A 22,443-nucleotide genomic window follows, 5' to 3' on the forward strand; every position below is an offset into this window, starting at 1 on the left:
TGCTCCCAGCTGTGACAACCAATAACGCCTCCAGACACTGTCAAATGTCCCCTAGGAGGCAAAACTGCCTGTTGTTGAAAGCTGCTGCTTTTAACATATGACCACCAACCTGAAGTGCACCCTCAGTTTTGCTACCTCACTCAATCTCCTCTCCCACTTTCCCAGGTGATTATTCCACACATTAAAAAAAATTCTTACCTTTCTCATGATCTCTTAAAAAAAAAAAAAAAGAAGAAGAAAACCACAAAAACCCAACAACCCATCCTCCATTCTCACTTGCAGGAAATGACCTCACTGTATCTTTCACACACAAAACACATAAGCATCTATCTTTTCTACCATCCTTTCTTCAGTAACCATACACCCACCCTCTGTACCTGTTTTCCTGAAGGACAACCTTTCTTCTGGGGCACTACTTCTCCCGCCTGCTTTTGTCTCCTCAAGGACTTCATGTGCCCTCTACTACAACATCATCTTTCCTGTCCTCTTTATAGCAAGACTTGTCAAATGAACTGTCTGTAGCTGTTTCTTTCCACCTTTCAAACTCCGATTCTTTCAACTCATTCCAGTTTGGCTTTTATGCCCACTACAATAAACCTGTCCCTGTCAAGGTCACCAAAACTTGCATTTGGCTAAATCTAAAGGACAATTCTCACACTTCAACTTACTGAACTAGCAGCTCTTGACCCAGTTATCACCCACGCCTTCCTGAAAACACTTTCTTCAAAATTTGACATTCTGAACAATACATTATCTTGAGTTTCCTTCCTACTTCAGTTTTTCTTTTTCAGTACCCTTCTGTTTGGCATACATACATTTATTTCTTCCATCTTAAAACAAACAGAAATGTACCTTGATCCTATTTCCCTCACCAGCTCCCACCCTATTCCCTTGCTTCTCTTTGCAGCAAAATTCCTTAAAAGGAATAATCTAACACTCAGCATCTTTTGTTTCTCTCCTTTCGTTCTCTATTAAACCCACTGCAATGTGGCTTTTATCCCCATCCCACACCACCAAAACTGCACTGGGAAGGCCATCAGGTAACTTCCACGTTGCTAATTCCAGTGTCAATACTCAGCCCTCACACCTTACCTTGCCTGTCAGGAGCATCTGCCCTGACACTCCCCTCATCCTCCTCAACACACTTTTATCATTAGCTTAAAGGGCAGCACGTCTCACCTCCCCCACTGCCACACCTCCCTACTTCTTGCTACCCTCACTTCCTGCTAGGGTTGCTGGTCTCCCTGTTTCCAACCCAGCCTCCTCCTACAATCTCTTCCACATATAAGAGGCAAAGCACTCTTTTAAACATATAAATCATCCTTTCTCTGCTCAAAGCCATGCAACGACTCACTAACACACTCAGAATAAAATCCAGATTCTTTACCAGGTTGATATGATTTGAATTTGTGTCTCCGCCCAAATTCAATGACAAATCAAAGACAATGGGGAAAATGCCTCGAAGGCATCTCAGAGACCTTTGTGGCAGCCCCTCCCACCACAGACTCAGAGGCCAAGAGGGGTAGAATGGTTTCACAGGCCAGGCCCAGGGCCTGGCTGCCCTGGGGACACTGCTCCCTGCATCCCAGCCACTCCAGCTCCAGCCACGGCTAAAACGGTCCTAGATTATGTCTCAAGCTGCTGTTCAGGCAAGTAGAAGCCATAAGCCTTGGCAGCTTCGATGGGTGTTAGGCCTGCAGGTGTGCAGACAGCAAGAGTTGTTGAGGCTTGGGAGTCTCTGCCTAGATTTCAGAGGATGTATGGACATGCCTGGATGTTCAGGCAGAAGGTACACTGCAGGGGCAGAGCCCTCATGGAGAACCTCTACTAGGACAGTGCACTGGGGAAATGTAGGGTTGGAGTCCTCACTGAGGCACTGCCTAGCATAGCTGCGAGAAGGGGGCCACCATGCTCCAGACCCCGGAATGGCAGATCCACCAACAGCTTGCACCATGCACCTGGAAAAGCCACACTCAATGCCAGCCCTTGAGAGCAGCCATGGGAGGTAAGCCCTGCAGAGCAAGAGGGGCAGAGCTGCACAAGGCATTAGGAGCCCACCCCTTACATCAGTGTGGCCTGGATATGAGACACGGAATCAAAGGAGATTATTTTGGAGCTTTAAGATTGAACAACTGCCCTGCTAGGTTTCAGATGTGTATGAGGCTTAAAGCCCCTTTGTTTTGGCCTATTCTGCCCTTTTGGAAGGGGAGTATTTAAACAATGCCTGTACCCTCATTGTATCTTGGAAGTAACTAACTTCATTTTGATTTTAAAGACTCATAGGTGGAAGGGACTTGTCTCATCTCAGGTGAGACTCTGGACTGTGGACTTCTGAGTTAATGCTGAAATGAGTTACGACTTGGGGGACTGCTGAGAAGGGCTGATTATATTTTGCAATGTGAGAAGGTCATGAGATTTGGGAGGGGCCAGGAACAGAATGATATGGTTTGAATTTGTGTCCCTGCCCAAATTTCATGTCGAGTTGTAATCCCTAGTGTTGGAGAAGGAGCCTGCTGGGAGGAGACTGGATCATGGGAGTGGACTTCCCCCTTGCTGCTGTTGTGATAGTGAGTTCTCATGAGATCTGGTTCTTTTAAAGGGTGGGGCACCTCCCCATCTCTCTTCCTCCTGCTCTGGCCATGTAAGACGTGCCACCTTCCTCTTCCCCTTCCGCCATTCAAGGTTTCCTGAGACCTTCCCAGCCATGCTTCCTGTACAGCTTGCAGAACCATGAGCCAATCAAACCTCTTTTCTTTAGAAATTACCCAGTCTCAGGTAGTTCTTCATAGCAATGTGAGAACAGACTAAAACAGAGGTCTCACAAAATCTTACACAATCTGCCCCGACACACTCTGGCCTCATCTTTCTTTACTCTCCACTGCACACATGCGCATCTAACCACAAAAGCCTGCTTGCAGTTTCTGCTGCTCAGTAAGGCCTCACCTCTTCAGAGAGAATCCTTGAGCTACCTACCCACCTATAAATGCCCCTTCCATCCTCCTCTCTAACCCCTTCCCAAATTGATGGTTCGTACCATCTAACACACATTCCTGTTACTCTTATCTATTTACTCTGTCTTCCTCTGAGTAGGCATGGGTTTTGTTTTGTACACTACTCTATCCTGAGCACTTAGAACAATGCCTGGGATGTAGTTGGTATTCATAAGTATTTGTTGAAAAAATAAATGATTAAAAATAGAGAGGCCAGGCACAGTGGTTCATGCCTGTAATCCCAGCACTTTGGGAGGCTGAGGTGGGCGGATCACCTGAAGTCAGGAGTTTGAGACCAGCCTGGCCAACATGGTGAAACCCCATCTCTACTAAAAATACAAAAATTAGCTGGGCAGGGTGGCAGGCGCCTGTAATCCCAGCTACTCAGGAGGCTGAGGCAGGAGAACTGCTTGAACTAGGAGGCAGAGGTTGCAGTGAGCCAAGATCGCACCACTGCACTCCATGGGCAACAGAGCTAGACTTGGTCTCAAAATAAAAATAAAAATAAAATCCTAGGACCCTTAAGAATTATACTACATCCACTCTGCCTGTGCTCTCTAAATGGTACAACAAAGCCTAGATGACAGCACATCTGTTTACAGCATGGTGTACTCAATATTCTAAGCCCACTATTGAGCCCTATTCCTCAGGGAAAAAAAATCGTTTCAATAAATTACTGCTCACTGACAATGCACCTAATCAATCAAGAACTCTAATGGAAATGTGTAAGGAGATTAACGTTGTTTTCATGCTGCTAACACAGTATCCACTCTGCAGCTCATGGATCACAAAGTAATTCTGGCTCTTAAGTCTTATTATTTAAGAAATACATTTCTTAAAGCTAAACCTGTCATAGATATGGATTCTTCTGATGGATCTGAGAAAGTAAATTGAAAGCCTTCTGGAAAGGATTCACCATTCTGGATACCATTAAGAACCTTTGTGATTCATGGGAAGGGGTCAAACATCAATAGGAGTTTGAAAGAAGTTGATTCTAACTCTCACAGATGACTGTGAGGGGGGTTCAAGACTTCAGTGGAGAAATGGCAGATGTGGTGGAAATACCAAGAGAACTAGAGTAGAAGTTCATCTTAGAAGGGCCTTTAAGATGTGACTGAATAGCTGCAACCTTATGATAAAAACTTGAGTGGATGAGGAGTTGTTTCTTATGGATAAGCAAAGAAAATGGTTTCTTTCCTTTTTTTTTTTTCTTTTGAGACAGAGTTTCCACCTTGTCATCTTGGCTCACTGCAACCTCAGCTCTCAGGTTCAAGCAATTCTCGTGCCTCAACCTACTGAGTAGCTGAGACTACAGGCGCAAGCCATCACAGCCAGCTGATTTTTTGTATTTTAGTAGAGATAGGGTTTCACCATAATGCCCAGGCTGGTCTCAAACTCCTGAGCTCAGGCAATCCACCCACCTCGGACTCCCAAAGTGCTAGGATTACAGGCACGAGCCATTACTCCCAGCCGAAAATGGTTTCTTGAGATGAAATCTACTCTGGTGAAGATGTTGTTTAGACTGTTAAAATGAGTATCACATGAACATAGCTGATAAGCACTGGCAAGGTCTGAAAGTACTGCCTCCAATTTTGAAAGTTGTACTGTGGGTGAAATGTTACCCAACAGTATCATATGCTACAGAGAAATCTTCCATGGAAGTGTCAACTGATGTGGCAAACTTCATTTTTGTCTTATTTTAAGAAATTGCACAGCCACCCAACCTTCAGCAACTACTACCTTGATCAGTCTGAAGCCATTAACATCCAGGCAAGACCCTCCACTAGCAAAAAGGTTAAGACCTGCTGAATGAAGGCTCAGATAACTGTCAGCATTTTTATCAATAAAGTATTTTTAAATTAAGGTATATACACTGTTTTTTAGACATAAATCATATCAATAATCTCAGTAACCTTTCTGAAAATATTCAAGGCACCACCCTCATCAAATATTGCCCGAAGTCTGCTTATTGAACGGCTTCTAAGAAACTGTACCATCACTTGAAAGCAGGCCAGGCACGGTGGCTCACACCTGTAATCCCAGCACTTTGGGAGGCCAAGGTGGGGAGATTACTTGAGGTCAGGAGTTTGAGACCAGCCTAGCCAACATGGCAAAACTCCGCCTCTACTAAAAATACAAAAATTAGCCAGGCGTGGTGGCACGTACCTGTAGTCCCAACTACTCAGGAGGCTGTGGCATGAGAATTTTTTGAACGCGGGAGGCGGAGGTTGCAGTGAGTCAAGATTGCACCACTGCACTCTACACTCTGCAACAGAGTGAGAATGTCCCAAAAAAGATAAAATTAAAAAAAGAAAAAAGAAAAAATAAGAAAAGAGAAGAGAAGAGAAGAGAAAGCAAGCAATGTCACCAGAAGGAAATGAAAAGGTGGGAAGAAGAAAAACAAAGGGATCTTTCAAGTCCTGTCATAATTTCTTCCATCAGTAAGACAGCTAGGGATCCAAGCTCTAGCTTCTTGTGGAACTCCCAGCAGCAGTGCATTATCTGGCCCCCTTCAAAGGTCTGAGACTCCAGGCCTATGGGGTTCTTCCTTCAGGCTCCTAAATTCTCCCAAATCCATCTCTTCTCTTTTGTTCCCTCAGCCCTAAAAGTAATTGCTGCTTCTTGTGGTTTCTATTAATATCTAAGTTACCTCAGCAATCTCTTTTGGCTCAGGTTTCCAACACTTGTGAACTAAATACATATATTAAAATCCCTCGTTTTATTTCTGCTTTCCTGGTTGGAATTTGACTGATATCAGGGAAGTTCTAGAGAACAGCTTAATCCTTAACCTTACTAACACTATCTAACTCACTGCTATCAAGTACTAGTTTAGCTATTAATAAAGTGATGCTTTGATTCTCCATCTTTTGTGAAATGTAAAGGAAGAGACAGAGAGATTAGTACAACAGGATTCAGGTATTCCTGGATGCCAGTGTTAATATCAACATAGTAGTACTAAAATCTCCCCATGAAGCCCTAGCAAATGTTAAGATCCATATATTTTAATTTTAGCTACTAAATTACATGCAGTTAACTCACTTGACTTAAAGAAATGTGATATAACAATGGAATAAAAATTGGGAGACTTGATTTCTAGTCCTGACTCTATCATAAAATGCGTGCCTTTATACAAGTCAGTTTACTTGTTAGACTAAATCTCTTACTGAGCTTCTGGCTATTATTCTACATCCATTCCACTCCATCTTGCCTAATGCTGACATCTAGTGGATGGATACACTTAGACTTCATATTATAGAATGAAAAATCTTATTTCACCTATTTCTGTTGGGCCATGAGCAATGGATATAATAAATTAGGAGACCAATACTGTTCCTTACATGGAAGTGAAACACAATAAAATAGTATTAGATCAGATTGTCATGGTATCTTTGAATCTGACTCAAAGATTACTGGCATTCTTCCATGATTCCAGCCATTAAATGTTAAAAAAAACCTGTATTACAGGAGGTAGGAAAAGGAAGAGTTTAACCATCAATGCAAATTACTGTCAGAGCCACATATTTAGACCATGAAAGCACAGAAACACATCCTGCTACAATGGTTTGCATCAAGTACAGACAAAGAGTACGAGAAGGGCTAGTACAAAGGCTCAAGGCAAGTAATACAGAAGTTTCTGGAATGGAATATGATGGAAATATGCAAAACAACTCAAAATGACCTATTTTATAAGGACTTACTATGAAAGTTTCTCTTGAAAATACGTTACCATTAGACAAATATAGTATTCTGAATTCATTTTGCAAACATTATTTTAAAATCTATGAATGCAAAATGAATTTTATTTCATGTCAACAACTCAAAAGAAAAGCCTGGTCACACAAGTCCACTGTCACATTTAATTACCAAAATTGTCAGACTTTTTTTTTTTTTTGTGGAGTAGCATTCTGCTTTTAACTATGGCTTTCTTTATATATCATGCTGTAAAATAAATATATGCCAATAGTTTCAATGATTACTTCTGGAAATATTTTATTTTAGAAAAGTTTCATTTCATTATATATTTCAAAATTACACTAGGCTGATGTAAAACGCAAGAGCAATGGGCACAATTGGGTGGAAGTGTAAACTACTATGACAAGTTTGGGAAATTAGTCTGACATTCCTTCTGAAGTTCATGTGCAATATTCACATAATGAACTATAATACTGTGCAAACAAATTAACTCCAGCTACATACGATAAAGATGAATAAGAGAACTATAATGCTATCGGAAAACTGTACACAATATAATACCATTAAATCAAACATCATATTAAAGATACTGGTTATTTATACAGGGGGAGACAATCATAGGATTGGGCAACTTTAAAGACCTGAGAATTATTCTAGTTCCTCAATTAGCGGTGGATTCGTGGGACTTTTATTTTTAGGCTTCACAATTTACAAATGAAGTATGCACACTCTTGTATGAATCAGTAATTTTAAATGTTTAAAAATGTAAAGCCATTGATGCTCAGAGAACACGTATGTCTCACTGAAAGATACCCAACAAAAAAGCTTAGAATGGAATTCAGGTACCTACCTCTTTCTAATATACATGCTACAATGCATGGATGATCAGTTTTTTAAAATGTATCATTATATAAGCCTCAGATACTTCTATATATTTAGCTTTTACAGTATCAGTGGTGGTAGTCGTTTTAAATCAAACAACATTTACTTAGCACCTGTCTGCCAATGGCTATGATGAATACTGAATATCTGGTGCTGAGGAATTCACAGACGAGTGGAAGTGACGAGACAAGCAAGTGTGGGTATGCTTTCATAAAGAAAAAAGCAAAGGGCATTCTGAACACACAGAAAAAAGAATACCTAACCCAGTCTTGGTAAAGTAAATAAAAGCTTCCCAGAAGGGCTGATTCTTAATTCTTTCTTGTTTGCTATTTATTTAAATTAGGAAGTAATTCCAACATAAAGTATAAAAAAAAATACTATTCACAGTCTGTCACCCAGATTAAAACTATAACAATTTGGCAATAGTTGCTTCAGATGGGCTACTTTTTTGTGTGTGCAGTTGACCTCCCAACCTCTTTCAATCAACTTTCCTCCCCTCCTCTCTCACTGAAGATAATTAGTATCTTTTTTAAAAAATTATTAGATAGAGATGGGTTCTCGCTATGTTGTCCAGGCTGGACTTGAACTCCTGGCCTCAACTGATCCTTCCACCTCAGACTTCAAGTGCTGAGATTATAGGCATGAGCCATCACACTAGGCCTTTTTTTTTTTTCCAGCATGGTTTCCTTGCCAAACATATTTTAAGATTTTTTACTCCAAAGGTATATATTCATCATAAACAATACAGTATTGTTCTGCTTTTCAATTTGCATACGTGATATACTGTGCATATTCTTTGAAAACTGGATTTTCTCACTCAATAGTTTTTAAAAATTATTAATATGTTCATTTTAGCTATTACATACTATAGGATTATTCAAAGAAACCAGTTTATTTATTCATTCCTCTACTGATTGACAATGAGATTGTTTTCCACTTTTAAATATTAACAGTTATGCTTTACACCTCCATACACACACTACATATACTTAAGCTCATGTACAAGAGTCCTATAGGACAGCTGTCTGAAAATGAAAAGGCAACTGTAACTTTACTACATGGTGCTAAATTGCTCTCCCAAGTGCTTCCATCAATTCTGTTCCACAGGTACAAAGATTTCCTATTTCCTGTCCTCCAAAACCTCAAGTTTAATTTTTAGAGTCTGAAATGTCTCACTGATGTTTAAATTTGTATTTTCTTGTCAGTAAAAATGTGCACCTCTTTGTATTATATGTTTATGGGCCATCTGTGAAGTGTATATGCATTTCCTTTGTCACCTATGGTCCTTATTTTTCTGTTGTTTCGCAGCCCCACTCCTACCTTTCTGCACTGCTGGGGCTGAGAATGCAAATGACATTTCCCAGACATCTTTGCCAGCTGGGTTACTGTTAGGAGGAACTGGAGGGTGAGAAGACAGGAGGAAGAGAGAAGTTACTGATTAGAACAGGCTAGCAGTTGTTGTAGGAGCAGTGTGAATAGTATCCAATACCCTAATTAGGGACAGGTGCAGCCTGTAGGTTCCAGCCTAGCGGTGGCAGCAGCTTGTCTCTGGTAAAAGCAGCATCACAATTTCTTATTTTATTTTTGCTACTCTGTTCTCTCCCTTGTTCCTTTTGCTCTTCCAGCTTTTCTAGTATCTTTGTAACCAATCTTCTATATTAAATTGTTTGAAATATCCAGAGTCGTAAGTTTTCCTAACTTAACTTCAACTGTCATACCACTCTTTTTTCAAACTGAGTGTTAGAAATATATATATATATATTTTTTTTTTAATTAATTTATTTTTTTGAGACAGGGTCTTGCTCTTTCGCCCAGGCTGGAGTGTGGTGGTGTGCTCACGGCTCACTGCGACCTCAACCACCCTGGCTCAATCGATCCTCCCACCTCTGCCTCCTGAGTAGCTGGGACTACATGCCCGTGTCATCATGCTAGTGTGTGTTGGCGGGGTGGGGGTGGGGGTGGGGGTAGGGGCAGGGGGAATATTGTTGTTGTTTGTTTTTTTTGTAGAGACAGGATCTCATCGTGTTGCCCAGACTGGTCTCAAATTCATGGCCTTAAGCAATCCTCCCCCACCCTGGCCTCCTAAAGTGCTGGGATTACAGGCATGAGCCATCATACCTGGCAGCTTTAGAAATTCTGGATACCAACCTTTTAATGCTTATATACAAGGCAGATACTTTCTTCTAGGCTCTAACATATCTTAACTTTGTTTATGGTGTTATTTGTCATAACAGTCCAGTCTTTCATCTTTTCTTCATGGTCTGTGCTGTTTAAATAATAATTCTTCAAAATTGCCTTATTCTTGCCCTTTATTCACTCATGTGATTGTCAAATTCTACAAAAAAATTCTGATGGGATTTTGATTTGATTTTGCATTAAATATATAATTGCCATCTCTATAATTTCAATCATCTTGTCATTTAATCTATGAATATGACAGATTACATAAATTCATTTTCTGTTGCTAAACCATTCTTGCATTCCTGAGATCAAGTCTGCTTGGTTGGTTATTTATTTATGTATTTATTTATTTATGAATAAATGAATAAGGGTGAATGAAAAAATTTGAAACAGGGTCTTGCTCTGTTGCCCAGGCTGGTCTTGAACTCCTAGGCTCATGGAAACCTCCTACCTCAGCCTCCCAAGGTGCTACAATTACAGGCGTGAGCCACTGCGCCTGGTTTATTTGATCATTTAAAAATATATATTCCTAGATTTGGTTTTGCTCACATTTCACCTTGGATTATTTTGTAAGACTGACCTGTAATTTTTTTCTCTGTTCCTGTCTGGTTTTGCTGTCAAGCCTATTTTTATACATAGATTTTTCTATTATTTAGAACCATTTATAAACAATACAATGTGTCAATTACTCAGTGAGTTTTATAGGAAAGCTCTTCCAAACATCTAAGAAGTCTACATCAGTTTCATTTTTGAAACTCCAGCCTAACAGACATTCTGTCACACAGCCAGTACTCAATAAATATTTGTCAAATTAATGAATGAACAATTCAAGTAAAAAGCAGCTTATTTATCCAAAAAGAGAATACCTAAACTAAGGGCATCCCATAAAAAGAGTAGGTTTAGGTCAAATGAAACAAAGTGCAACTTAATAAATTAGGGACTAAGTTTATGGAATAATCCCTTAGTCTTACCTACGAAGGGATAATTCAAATACAAGATCTATAAACATCAAGAAAATCAAGGACAAGGTTAACAGGCAAAGGTTTACTGCTAAAACATTAAAGCTGGCCTGGACAGCAATGACATTTTCCCACAATACTCTTTACCACCTCTGAGCTAATCTTCAATGGTGTTTCCCATGTTCTTATGCATTATCGCAATGAGAGTTCAAATCCTTAAAAATCCTGATGACCAACAGTCATCTTCAGAAGTAGCAATTTTAGTTTTCTGTTTTTGCACAGAGAATAACTAAGGGCTACAGAGACATTCTCATCCATTACTTATAAACATGCCACCCACCTCCCCAGAGTGAGAGTCTCTGGTGCCTCTTCCAGTCACCAAACAGCAGCAAAAAAGCAAGGAACTTAAGGACCTACTGCCAAGTAAACAGGCCTTGTGGCAGTGAAAGGATAAACTGTCCATCATTCTTTCTTCTCCTCGGAGATTTCACAGGAAAAGGAGAAAGCGCGGGAAACAGGAGGCCTACAATTGAAAGGAAATCTGCCAGAATTTGGCATATAGAAGTAAAGTGTCATTCCTAGTCACCTCACTATGACTGAAATGGATAAGAGATTCTTAAAAATTGTTCTGCTTTCTCTCATAATTTGAGTTAAAAGATAAGGTATTCTCTGAAGTTAAGTATCCCTTAATTTCTGGGGTTGACTAGGGGCTCTTCTCAACACTATAGTCACTGTAAAGAGTGAAAGACAACAGGCAGAATGGCTTTATATCCCATTACCAATAAATAAGAGAATCTCAGACCAGGAAGGGACCGTTCACAGTCAAATGGAAGACTCACCCTTGACTATTTAACCTTAGTATGAATCTATTCTACAACATATCCACACCAAGTAGCCATCTCACCACTGCTTAAATACTCTACATGACTTAAATTTTAGACTTTGGTCAATTTTTAGAAAAATTTGTAGAAACTTAAGACAATGACTGAATAAGCACAATTAAGACATGAATTCTACCCTCGAAAACCATATAATCCTTGTATTAAACTGAAATTCACCCATTTGTTAACTTCTCCTCCTTGGTTTAAATTCTCTTTGGCCTCCTAGAAATAAACTAAACACAATCCCTGTGCTACTTAACAAACCATTAAATATATGAAGTATCTTAAAACAACAGTCAAATGAGGTCAAAAGAAAGTTACCCATCAGATTACGTATGTTCACATTTGCAAAGGTACAAACAAGACATCTCCTATCTAGTAATGCCAGCCAAGAATTTAGCTTCTGAGTAGAGTTTATAAGTGATTTTCTAGGTAGGGAGAGGCATGGTGGGCGGCTAATGCCTATAATCCCAGCAGTTTGGGAGGTGGAGGTGGGAGGATTGCTTGAGCCCAGGAGTTCGAGACCAGCCTGGGCAACATAGCGAAACTCCATCTAAATTTTTATTTTTTGAGACAGAGTTTCACTCTTGTCGCCCAGGCTGGAGTGCAGTGGAGCAATCTTGGCTCACTGCAATCTCTGCCTCCTGGGTTCAAGTGATTCTCCTGCCTCAGCCTCCCAAGTAGCTGGAATTACAGGCATTTGCCAATACGTCCGGCTGATTTTTGTATTTTTAGTAGAGATGGGGTTTCGCCATGTTGGCCACGCTGGTCTTGAGCTCCTGACCAGGTGATCCACCTGCCTCGGCCTCCCAAGGTGCTGGAATTACAGGCGTGAGCCACTGTGCCTGGCCCCCATCTAAAAATTTTTTTTAAGTTTTTTTGTTTTTTTTTTTTTAAAGGAATACTCATCACAAAGACCTTGTTAAACATTATAGGCTAAAGAACCAAGGGCAGTGGAAACTTTTTTCCCTGTGATCTTAACTTCTGTTTCCAAAGCACCCTACAGAGGGCTTTGCATGACGTTAGTGCTAATGTTAAGTTAATAAATGAACGTTTATTGTGGCACATACAATTCATCCAAAAACAATTAAGAAAAATTTCAAGTGTTCCTAGAAGAAATTAGTACTAAAACTTCTAAGTTAGAAAAAAAAATTCACTGGAAAAAACTTTTTTAAGAAAAGCAGTAAGTATGTTATGGATGGTTGGATGCAGAAGCTAAAAGTAAAATAAATTTAAAAAAGAAAAATGTATGCTTACTAGGAAAAGAAGACGGATGTTAAGAAATGTTCTTAAATAGTTTTCAACACTTTGTCAGGTCTTTCTGTTTGAGCCTTGTACACTAACGGAATTTAATACAAGTGAAATTACAAAAGGCACAAATGTTTTCCTGGTTCTTGAACTTAATTTAACTGAACTAAAATTAAAATCATTCTCTTAAATGTATCTCCTCCAGGCTTATCATAACCAAACAGAATATAAAAACATATTTTTCTTCTCTTGGTAATAGAATTTTAAAGATATGTACTTGAATAATTTTCTACATTAATAAATCAGTATCTCTTACAGTGCTAAAAAGAGTCCAGCAGAGGTCATTCATTTACATTCTGATGTTGCCAAGGAGGTGGTAATTATAACTGAATATATACAGTTTTACTTTGCCTTTCTTTTTTTTTTTTGGAGTCTCACTCTGTCGCCCAGGCTGGGGAGTGCAGTGGCACGATCTCGGCTCACTGCAACCTCTGCCTCCCAAGTCAAGTGATTCTCGTGCCTCAGCCTCCCAAGTAGCTGGGATTACAGGCATGTGCCACCACGCCCAGCTAATTTTTGTATTTTTAGTAGAGACGGGGTTTTGCCATGTTGACCAGGCTGATCTCGAACTCCTGACACCTCAGGTGATCTACCTGCCTCAGCCTCCAAAGTACTGGGATTTACAGGCATGAACCACTGCATCTGGCCTTTCATTATATCATTTTTTAAAATACAATTTTACTTCAGAAAGAAGTAAAATTTTACAGCAGAAAGAGATCCCCCTCAGTAAATTTAAAAAGCAGGTCCCATAATTATTTTCAAATGACAAATGACAAGGCCAGGTATCTTTGTAAATAATTTTGCAAAAGCTGGTTTGTTTTATTTTAAAGACTGATTTATAAAAAATAGGAAGAAACCTATGTTTTCTTAATACTGTGGAATAAGCTAATTGTAAATGAAATGTTGAGATCATTATTAGGACCAAATGTAGTATGTGCATATCATATAAATTTTTTTAGCTAAGTATGCCATTAATTATTACAGCTTCTAGTTTCACAAAGCATATAAAAAGGAAATGTTTACATAAAGCAAAGTTCAAATCACTAAACCACTTTGAATTTTTACTGTCAACCTACATAACAGAGAGAGGATCACAAAGAAAAGATGTTTATTTCAGAACAGAGCATTGCAATAGGAATATGCATAACATAGTAAACTATGCCATACATATTCAGGGAGGTAAAGGAAGACAAAGGTTTTTAAAGGAAAAACAAGGGTTATATAATGGTTTTGAAATAAATATCCTTAGCTACAAAGATCAATAACAAGGGTGACACCAGTTGGAGGCTGAACAGGCAGTTGCTGGGCAGATGTCCTTGCAGAAGTACTATTTTGTGTAAGGTGGTGATGGCCTTTGTGTAAGGATATGGTCTTTGTAGTCTCTTTCATTATCAGGCATACAAGTGTGAGAACACTCTCTTCACAGCCTTCCCTGGCTCTGTACACAGCTTCCCTGGGTTTCCTTAACATCAGTAACTCCATTTTGATTCTGAAGACTTTCACTACCACATGTCTAAAGGTGCTAAAAAAAAAAAAAAAACGGAGAAAGGGGATGACAAAGGATAGAAAATCTGAGCCCAGACTAAAGGGTTTGTGAAATGACTTGAATGAGCTCAACTCCCTAATTTTATGAAAGAAGGGAAATAAAGACTAGAGCAACCTGGTCACTTGGACAAAGCAGCAAATGAGTAAAAAAAGATGTGGGGCTTAATCCACTGACTCTGGCAGTGCAGCTTTTGAGAACCTCTTTAAAACATGGCATCAGGGCCAGATGACATCAAAAGAATTAAGTACCACCACAACAAAGGAAACAAAAACAAAAGTCACGTTCCCAACTATGTCCCCTTTGAAATGATTGTTAATGCTGTTTTTGCTGTTAATCAAACTTTAACAGACCTGACATTCAATTTGTAGTCAGTGTCAGCTGCTGGGCAAACACTGGCATTCGGGGACATCATTCTAGGCTCTTTCTAGATCAGGCTGAAACTTACCACCGTACAGCTTATACTACTGATGGAACTGCAAAACAGCTGGTGACTTTCTGCAAGTCTCTACCTTTTTCTTGTTTTCAGAACACAATTATCAGAGCACTACTAGTCGTATCCTTCCTATGGCAATGATGGCGTTTCTCTTCTTAAAATTTTGGTGTCTCATACTGATATTTGGGTTTTGGGAGGGTGGTTTTTTTGAGACAATATCCTGCTCTACTGCCTAGGCTGGAGTGCAGTGACACGATCTAAGCTCATGGCAACCTCCGCCTCCCAGGCTCAAGCGGTTCTCATGCTCCAGCCTCCTGGGTAGCTGGGATTACAGGTGCGCACAACCATGCCCGGCTTGTATTTTTAGTAGAGATGGGATTTCGCCATGTGGGCCAGGCTGGTCTTGAACTCCTGGCCTCAAGTGATCCACCCACCTCGGCCACCCAAAGTGCTGGAATTACAGGCGTGTGCCACCACGCGCCCAGCCCTGATACTTGTTTTTTACATATTTACTTCATGTTCTTTGAAGGCAGGCACTCGCCAAGGCTTAACACTTATTTTCTACTCCCTTTCTCCACAAAATTTGGGACTACAGCCTGGGACTACAGGCACACGCCACCACACCTGGCTAATTTTTTGTATTTCTAGTAGAGATGGGGTTTCTGTTATTATGGACCAGCAAATAGAAGCTTCTTCAAAGCTATTTCACAAACTTCTAGCCTACATCATTAGGATACCTTTTTTTTTTTGAGAGACAGAGTATCTAGCTCTGTTGCCCAGGCTGGAGTGCAGTGGTGAGATCTTTGCTCACTGCAACCTTCCAGGTTCAAGTGATTCTCATGCCTCAGCCTCCCGAGTAGCTGTGATAACAGGCAGGTGCTACCATGCCTGGCTGATTTTTGTATTTTGAGTAAAGACGGGGTTTCACCATGTTGGCCAGGCTGGTCTCAAACTCCTGACCTCAATCCACCTGCCTTGGCCTCCCTAAGTGCTAGGATTACAGGCATGAGCCACCGTGCCCGGCCTGTAACTACTTAAGATTAGTCATATAGTATGCGAAAAACTACGCTTACTGAAGTATGATGGAGAAAGGTCTAGCTGAATTTTCACTAACTGAGGTTCTTAATATGGGGGGTCCACAGAGAATTCAGGGATCTGTGAATATGGATGGGAACCTTTTCACTAACCTCTATACAAAAATTAACAATTCCTTCAATCAAGAATATAAGTAATAAACTATAGTAGTATTAGAAAACCTATGAATTTGTCATTAATAGAAACCATCGGATTTTTGTATTACAATTTTTGCACACAACATCTATTTAAAATTATGATATATAGTATATTTACTCCTAATGCTTATTCTCTAACATGAGAAACACACATATTAATGTAAGAAGCACACATATTACTTATCACAAATTTGTATTTAGTATTTGTTAATGGCTTTTCAATGTAACGTTCCTTCTTAATCCTATGTAGTTTACTTCATACAATCATGAATCATTATTAGAATCATTATTCTGAGGCAGGATTCATAGGCTTCATAAGATTGCCAAAGAGGTCCTTGGCACAAAAAATACTCGTTAAGAACCTCTGAACTGTAAAATACAGAGTAAGCAAGGTGATAACAATTCTGAAGGACTGTCATAGAAGTAACTGTTGTACCAGCTCTAATAAAATGATGGGCTGGATTTTTGTTTTTGTTTTTATTGTTTTTGTTTTTTGACACAGAGTCTCACTCTGTTGCCCAGGCTGGAGTGCATGGCGTGATCTTGGCTCACTGCAACCTCCACCTCCTGGGTTCAAGCAATTCTCCCACCTCAGCCACCCGAGTAGCTGGGACTACAGGCACACGCCACCACACCTGCCTAATTTTTTGTATTTCTAGTAGAGATGGGGTTTCGCCATGTTGGCCAGGCGGGTCTTGAACTCCTGACCTCAGGTGATCCACCCACCTCGGCCTCCCAAAGTGCTGAGATTACAGGCATGAGCCACTGCGCCCACCCTTGTTTTTGTTTTTTGAGACAGGGTCTTGTTCTATCTCCCAGGTTGAAGTGCAGTGATGCAATCTTGGCTCACTGCGGCCTGGACATCCCAGGCTCAGGTGAGCCACCACGACCGGCCTGATGAGCTAGTTTTGAAAACATATACTCTGTTTATAACTAAGAAGAATACGGAAAGGTATTTTAAGCTAGTCATTTTCACTTAAGAACACAAAGTCTGCCTGTAAAAAAAATTACATTTTGAATACTTAATAACTTGTTATAATTAAAACAATTGCAGGATTACAAATGTTTCAGTACTCAGGACCCTTTAACAGTAACTACCTTTTATGGTAACGATTCTTTGTTTCTAAAAAAAATTTTTTTAAAAAAAGGACCAAAACCAGTAATGGATAGAATTCTTAAGATTATGTGTAAAGTGTCTTCCCTTCTGTTTTCAATGAAAAAAAAATATATGTACATACATATACTTTAAACTACTAAAATTATGGCTTAGAACTTTCTTGATCAACTATACTGGTGACAGCTAAAATGACTTAATTCAAAGGAAAACACATACCTCTCCTAAAGAAAGAAAGCTGTTAAAAAAAGTTCTAATTAATTTACATTTTCCCCACCAGGTCCTATTCTAAGCCAAAAACTAAACAATCAATATTTCCTAACAACATTTTTAGCAACTCAATATTGTGTATAGAACATTTTTCCCTTAAATTATATAGAGTTAATATAAGTTTTTATTGAAATCATAACTTTTAATTTATATTTGAATAATCATTTCCCCCAAAGACATATTTACCTTCAGCCAGTGCTGGTGATTCTGTCCTTGTCCTTCTATCTGTTTAAAGAAAGAAAAAAAGGAAGAAAGTCTAAAATATTATTATACTTTAAAACAAGTTTTTATTACAGTTAACTTTAAAGTTTACGAATGCCATCATGCACATGTACATTTTATACATACACACATATATTTATTTATTTCCTTGGATTAACTCAACCACCATTTATGGAGGACCTATTTAGAGTAAGGCATCATATTAAGCCCTGGAAACAACAATAGGTAAGACAACCCAGTTGTCAACGTCAACATACTCAGAGAGTAAAAAGTGTACGAAGACAAGTACACAATTCTCATCATAGCTTATGAAGCAAAGGGTAAGAAAAGGAAAGTTAGTTATTCCTCTTTAGTCTTACAGCAGGGGCCTAAAACTATCAAAAGAGGCATATTTATATTTCTTATCACAGTTTAAGTTCATTCCGTTTCAATGTATTAATAATCAGTTTTACTCAAGGTATTAAAATCCTTATTCCGTGACCATAACCTATTATTTGCCAGGGACACATTTGGCAAAATTCAAGTGAACCACAAAGCCCTCTCTAGGATTGGTTTTATTATTTCACTCATTCATTCATTCATTCATTTCTGTAGAGAGAGGGTCTCGCTATTTTGCTCAGGCTGGTCTCCAATTCCTGGTGCTCAAGTGAGCTTCCTGCTTTGGCCTCCCATAGTGCTGGGATTACAGGCATCAGCCACCATGCCAGGCTTGGTTTTACTATTTCAAACACACAATTTTAGGTAAAATGGAATCTTCAGAATGAGTATAACTTTGCAAATAAGGTTATAAGAAGCACATAAAGACATTAACCCCTTGGAGAAGAAGGTATGGATCACTCTATCAGGAAAAAGCCTCATTTTTTCACTCTAGCTGAGGTACCTCCTCCTGATGTACTATCTGTGGTTCACTTTCTGCTCTGGGGCTTTGCAATAGGAGACGTCTACAGGAATTCTTCAGCTATCCAGAGATATAAACAAACCTGAAAATTTGAAGGTGTTAACACCATGGGCAACCCTTGACCAACAAGAGATGGGATCTAGCAAATAAATACCACCTTCTTCCCAGCAAAAGGCATATCTTTATTGCTTTCTCATAGGGCTTCCTCAGGATCAAGCCCCAGTTGCTCACAAAAGTGAGCAGCTCAATAACGCACCCTTGGATTGGCGTTCCCTCTTTCCTAGTTCACTTGTTCCAGTCCTTCAACTTCTGTTTCTTGCTAACAGGTGTGCAAATGAATTACCTGTAAGAAAGCACCCATTTCAGTTTCTGCTTTTGGAGTGAAACTAGGTCAAGACACTTGATTTCCACGATACCATAATCCCTTTTCATCCTACCTCATTGGATGCTCCTTCTTAATTTCGACTACACTTTCCTGCACACCCCATATTCCACCCAAACTCTCACTACCTAAAATCCTTGTGCCTACTATCTCCTAGTAACTCAAGGCAGAAGATTCTGTTGCCTGAGCATTATCAGATCTACTACTACTTCATATTGAAGAGACTAGAACAGAGGTTGCAAAAATGCATATGGAGTTGGCTGGCTGAGGCCACCTTAGGTAAGTGTTAACAGGGCAAATAAACATGTGTGTGTTTATCTAAATGGTGCCACTGCTATCAACATGCCATGCTAAAAATACAGGTGATACAGAGCTCAATATCCATGTAAAACAGATTTTAGACATTAGCAACTAATGAAATAAGTCAGACACTCAACAGGCCAAATGAAACAGTCTAAGGGCTATACGTGGATGAACCACCAGTTTGCAACTTCTGCTCCAGAACCTCACGTTGTCTACAATTTATTATTTAATTTAATTTAGTTAATTAATTTATTTATTTGAGACAGAGTCTCACTCTGTCGCCCAGGCTGGATTGATTGATTGATTGATTGATTGATTGATTTTGAGACGGAGTCTCACTCTGTCACCCAGGCTGGAGTGCAGTGGCGCTACCTCAGCTCACTGCAAGCTCTGCCTCCCAGGTTCACGTGATTTTCCTGTCTCAGCCTCCCGAGCGGCTAGGACTACAGGCACCTGCCACCATTCCCCGCTAATTTTCTGTATTTTTAGTAGAGATGGGGTTTCACCATGTTAGCCAGGATGGTCTCCATCTCCCGATGTGATCTGCCCACCTTGGCCTCCCAAAGTGCTGGGATTACAATCTTTCACTTTTCTCTATGAGTTAGTTCACAAATGGGAGTCACGTTCAAAGCCTAACTGTTCTAGCTTTTCTCAAAAGCTTGCCTTAGATCAATATTACTAGAAGTGAAATGAATAAACACTTTTTTTGCTTTTTCTGCCAAAGATAAAACTTCCTTCCCTAAGGCCCACTGCAGGCTCCCAGAAATAAACAAAACAAGTGGCTTGACTGACCACTTTTATAAACCACAGCAGAAGAAACAGTGCCACTTTGCATAAAATCATGGGGGAAAATTCAATTATTTATTCTTAATAAATCAAGACACAATAAAACACTTGTAACTGTATTCACCCTTAGAAATCAAATATCAGGTCATAAATAGTAAATATTAATTAATATTTAAATTGGATAATCCAGGCACCTAAAATCTACAAACCTAGAGATTCCTCAAGTTAAGTGTTAAAATTTACTTGCCTCCATACAAACAAATGGAAGAACATTCCATGCTCATGGATAGGGGAAAAATCAATATCGTGAAAATGGCCATACTGCCCAAGGTAATTTATAGATTCAATGCCATCCCCATCAAGCTACCAATGACTTTCTTCACAGAATTGGAAAAAACTACTTTAAAGTTCATATGGAACCAAAAAAGAGCCCGCATCGCCAAGTCAATCCTCAGCCAAAAGAACAAAGCCGGAGGCATCACACTACCTGACTTCAAACTATACTACAAGGCTACAGTAACCAAAACAGCATGCTACTGGTACCAAAACAGAGATATAGACCAATGGAACAGAACAGAGCCCTCAGAAGTAATACCACACATCTACAACTATCTGATCTTTCACAAACCTGACAAAAACAAGAAATGGGGAAAGGATTCCCTATTCAACAAATGGTGCTGGGAAAACTGGCTAGCCATATGTAGAAAGCTGAAACTGGATCCCTTCCTTACACCTTATACAAAAATTAATTCAAGATGGATTAAAGACTTACATGTTAGCCTGAAAACCATAAAAGCCCTAGAAGAAAACCTAGGCAATACCATTCAGGACATAGGCATGGGCAAGGACTTCATGTCTAAAACACCAAAAGCAATGGCAACAAAAGCCAAAATTGACAAATGAGATCTAATTAAACTAAAGAGCTTCTGCACAGCAAAAGAAACTACCATCAGAGTGAACAGGCAACCTACAAAATGGGAGAAAATTTTTGCAATCTACTCATCTGACAAAGGGCTAATATCCAGAATCTACAAAGAATTCAAACAAATTTACAAGAAAAAAACAAACAACCCCATCAACAAGTGGGCGAAGGATACGAACAGACACTTTCAAAAGAAGACATTTATGCAGCCAAGAGACATGAAAAAATGCTCATCATCACTGGCCATAAGAGAAATGCAAATCAAAACCACAATGAGATACCATCTCACACCAGTTAGAATGGCGATCATTAAACAGTCAGGAAACAACAGGTGCTGGAGAGGATGTGGAGAAATAGGAACACTTTTACACTGTTGGTGGGACTGTAAACTAGTTCAACCATTGTGGAAGACAGTGTGGCGATTCCTCAGGGATCTGGAACTAGAAATACCATTTGACCCAGCCATCCCATTACTGGGTATATACCCAAAGGATTACAAATCATGCTGCTATAAAGACACATGCACACGTATGTTTATTGCGGCACTATTCACAATAGCAAAGACTTGGAACCAACCCAAATGTCCAACGATAGACTTGATTAAGAAAATGTGGCACATATACACCATGGAATACTATGCAGCCATAAAAAATGATGAGTTTATGTCCTTTGTAGGGACATGGATGAAGCTGGAAATCATCATTCTCAGCAACCTATTGCAGGAACAAAAAACCAAACACTGCATGTTCTCACTCATAGGTGGGAATTGAACAATGACAACACTTGGACACAGGAAGGGGAACATCATACACCGGTGCCTGTTATGGGGTGGGGGGAGCGGGGGATAGCATTAGGAGATATACTTAATGTAAATAACGAGTTAACGGGTGCAGCACACCAACATGGCACATGTATACGTATGTAACAAACCTGCACATTGTGCACATGTACCCTAGAACTTAAAGTATAATTTTAAAAACTATATATATATATGAAAAAAAAATTTGCTGGCCTCCAGCAAGACATGAGTTATTACTTCAGACCATTCTGTCAACCACGTTTACAGCTCTGTAGTATTTCAAATGATGGTACCTATGATGGCCTGGTGCGGTGGCTCACGCCTGTAAGCCCAGCACTTTGAGAGGCCAAGGTGGGTGGATCACCTAAGGTCAGGAGTTTGAGACCACCCTGGCCAACATGGCGAAACCCCGTCTCTACTAAAAATACAAAAATCAACCAGGCATGGTGGTGCATGCCTGTAATCTCAGCTACTCGGGAAGCTGAGGCACAAGAATTGCCTGAACCTGGGAGGCAGAGATTGCACTGAGCTGAAATCACGCCATTACACTCCAGCCTAGGTGACAGAGTAAGACTCTGTTCAAAAAATAAATAAGTAAGTAAATGGTGTTGAAATAACTCCATGGAAAACTAAGACAGACCC

At 39.7% G+C, this 22,443-nt stretch overlaps 1 protein-coding gene across 12 annotated transcripts in view; it reads right to left on the reverse strand.

Annotated features, from left to right (window-relative positions):
• CYRIB (CYFIP related Rac1 interactor B) overlaps positions 1 to 22,443 on the reverse strand; it is a 175,980-nt gene that overhangs the window by 43,735 nt on the left and 109,802 nt on the right. For 6 of the 12 annotated variants that reach the window (XM_034966584.3, XM_034966583.3, XM_034966582.3 and 3 more), the window contains 2 exons: positions 18,866 to 18,952; positions 17,676 to 17,714 (listed from right to left, as the gene is read on the reverse strand). The exons of 1 other annotated variant lie outside the window; for it this stretch is intronic. The gene's annotated coding sequence lies outside the window, so the exon portion shown is untranslated. The remainder of the gene's footprint in view (positions 1 to 17,675; positions 17,715 to 18,865; positions 18,953 to 22,443) is intronic. 5 more of the 12 variants (XM_034966590.3, XM_034966595.3, XM_034966588.3 and 2 more) reach the window with 1 other exon arrangement.

Source organism: Pan paniscus, chromosome 7 (assembly GCF_029289425.2).
Source record: "Pan paniscus chromosome 7, NHGRI_mPanPan1-v2.0_pri, whole genome shotgun sequence".
Lineage (NCBI taxonomy): Eukaryota > Metazoa > Chordata > Mammalia > Primates > Hominidae > Pan > Pan paniscus.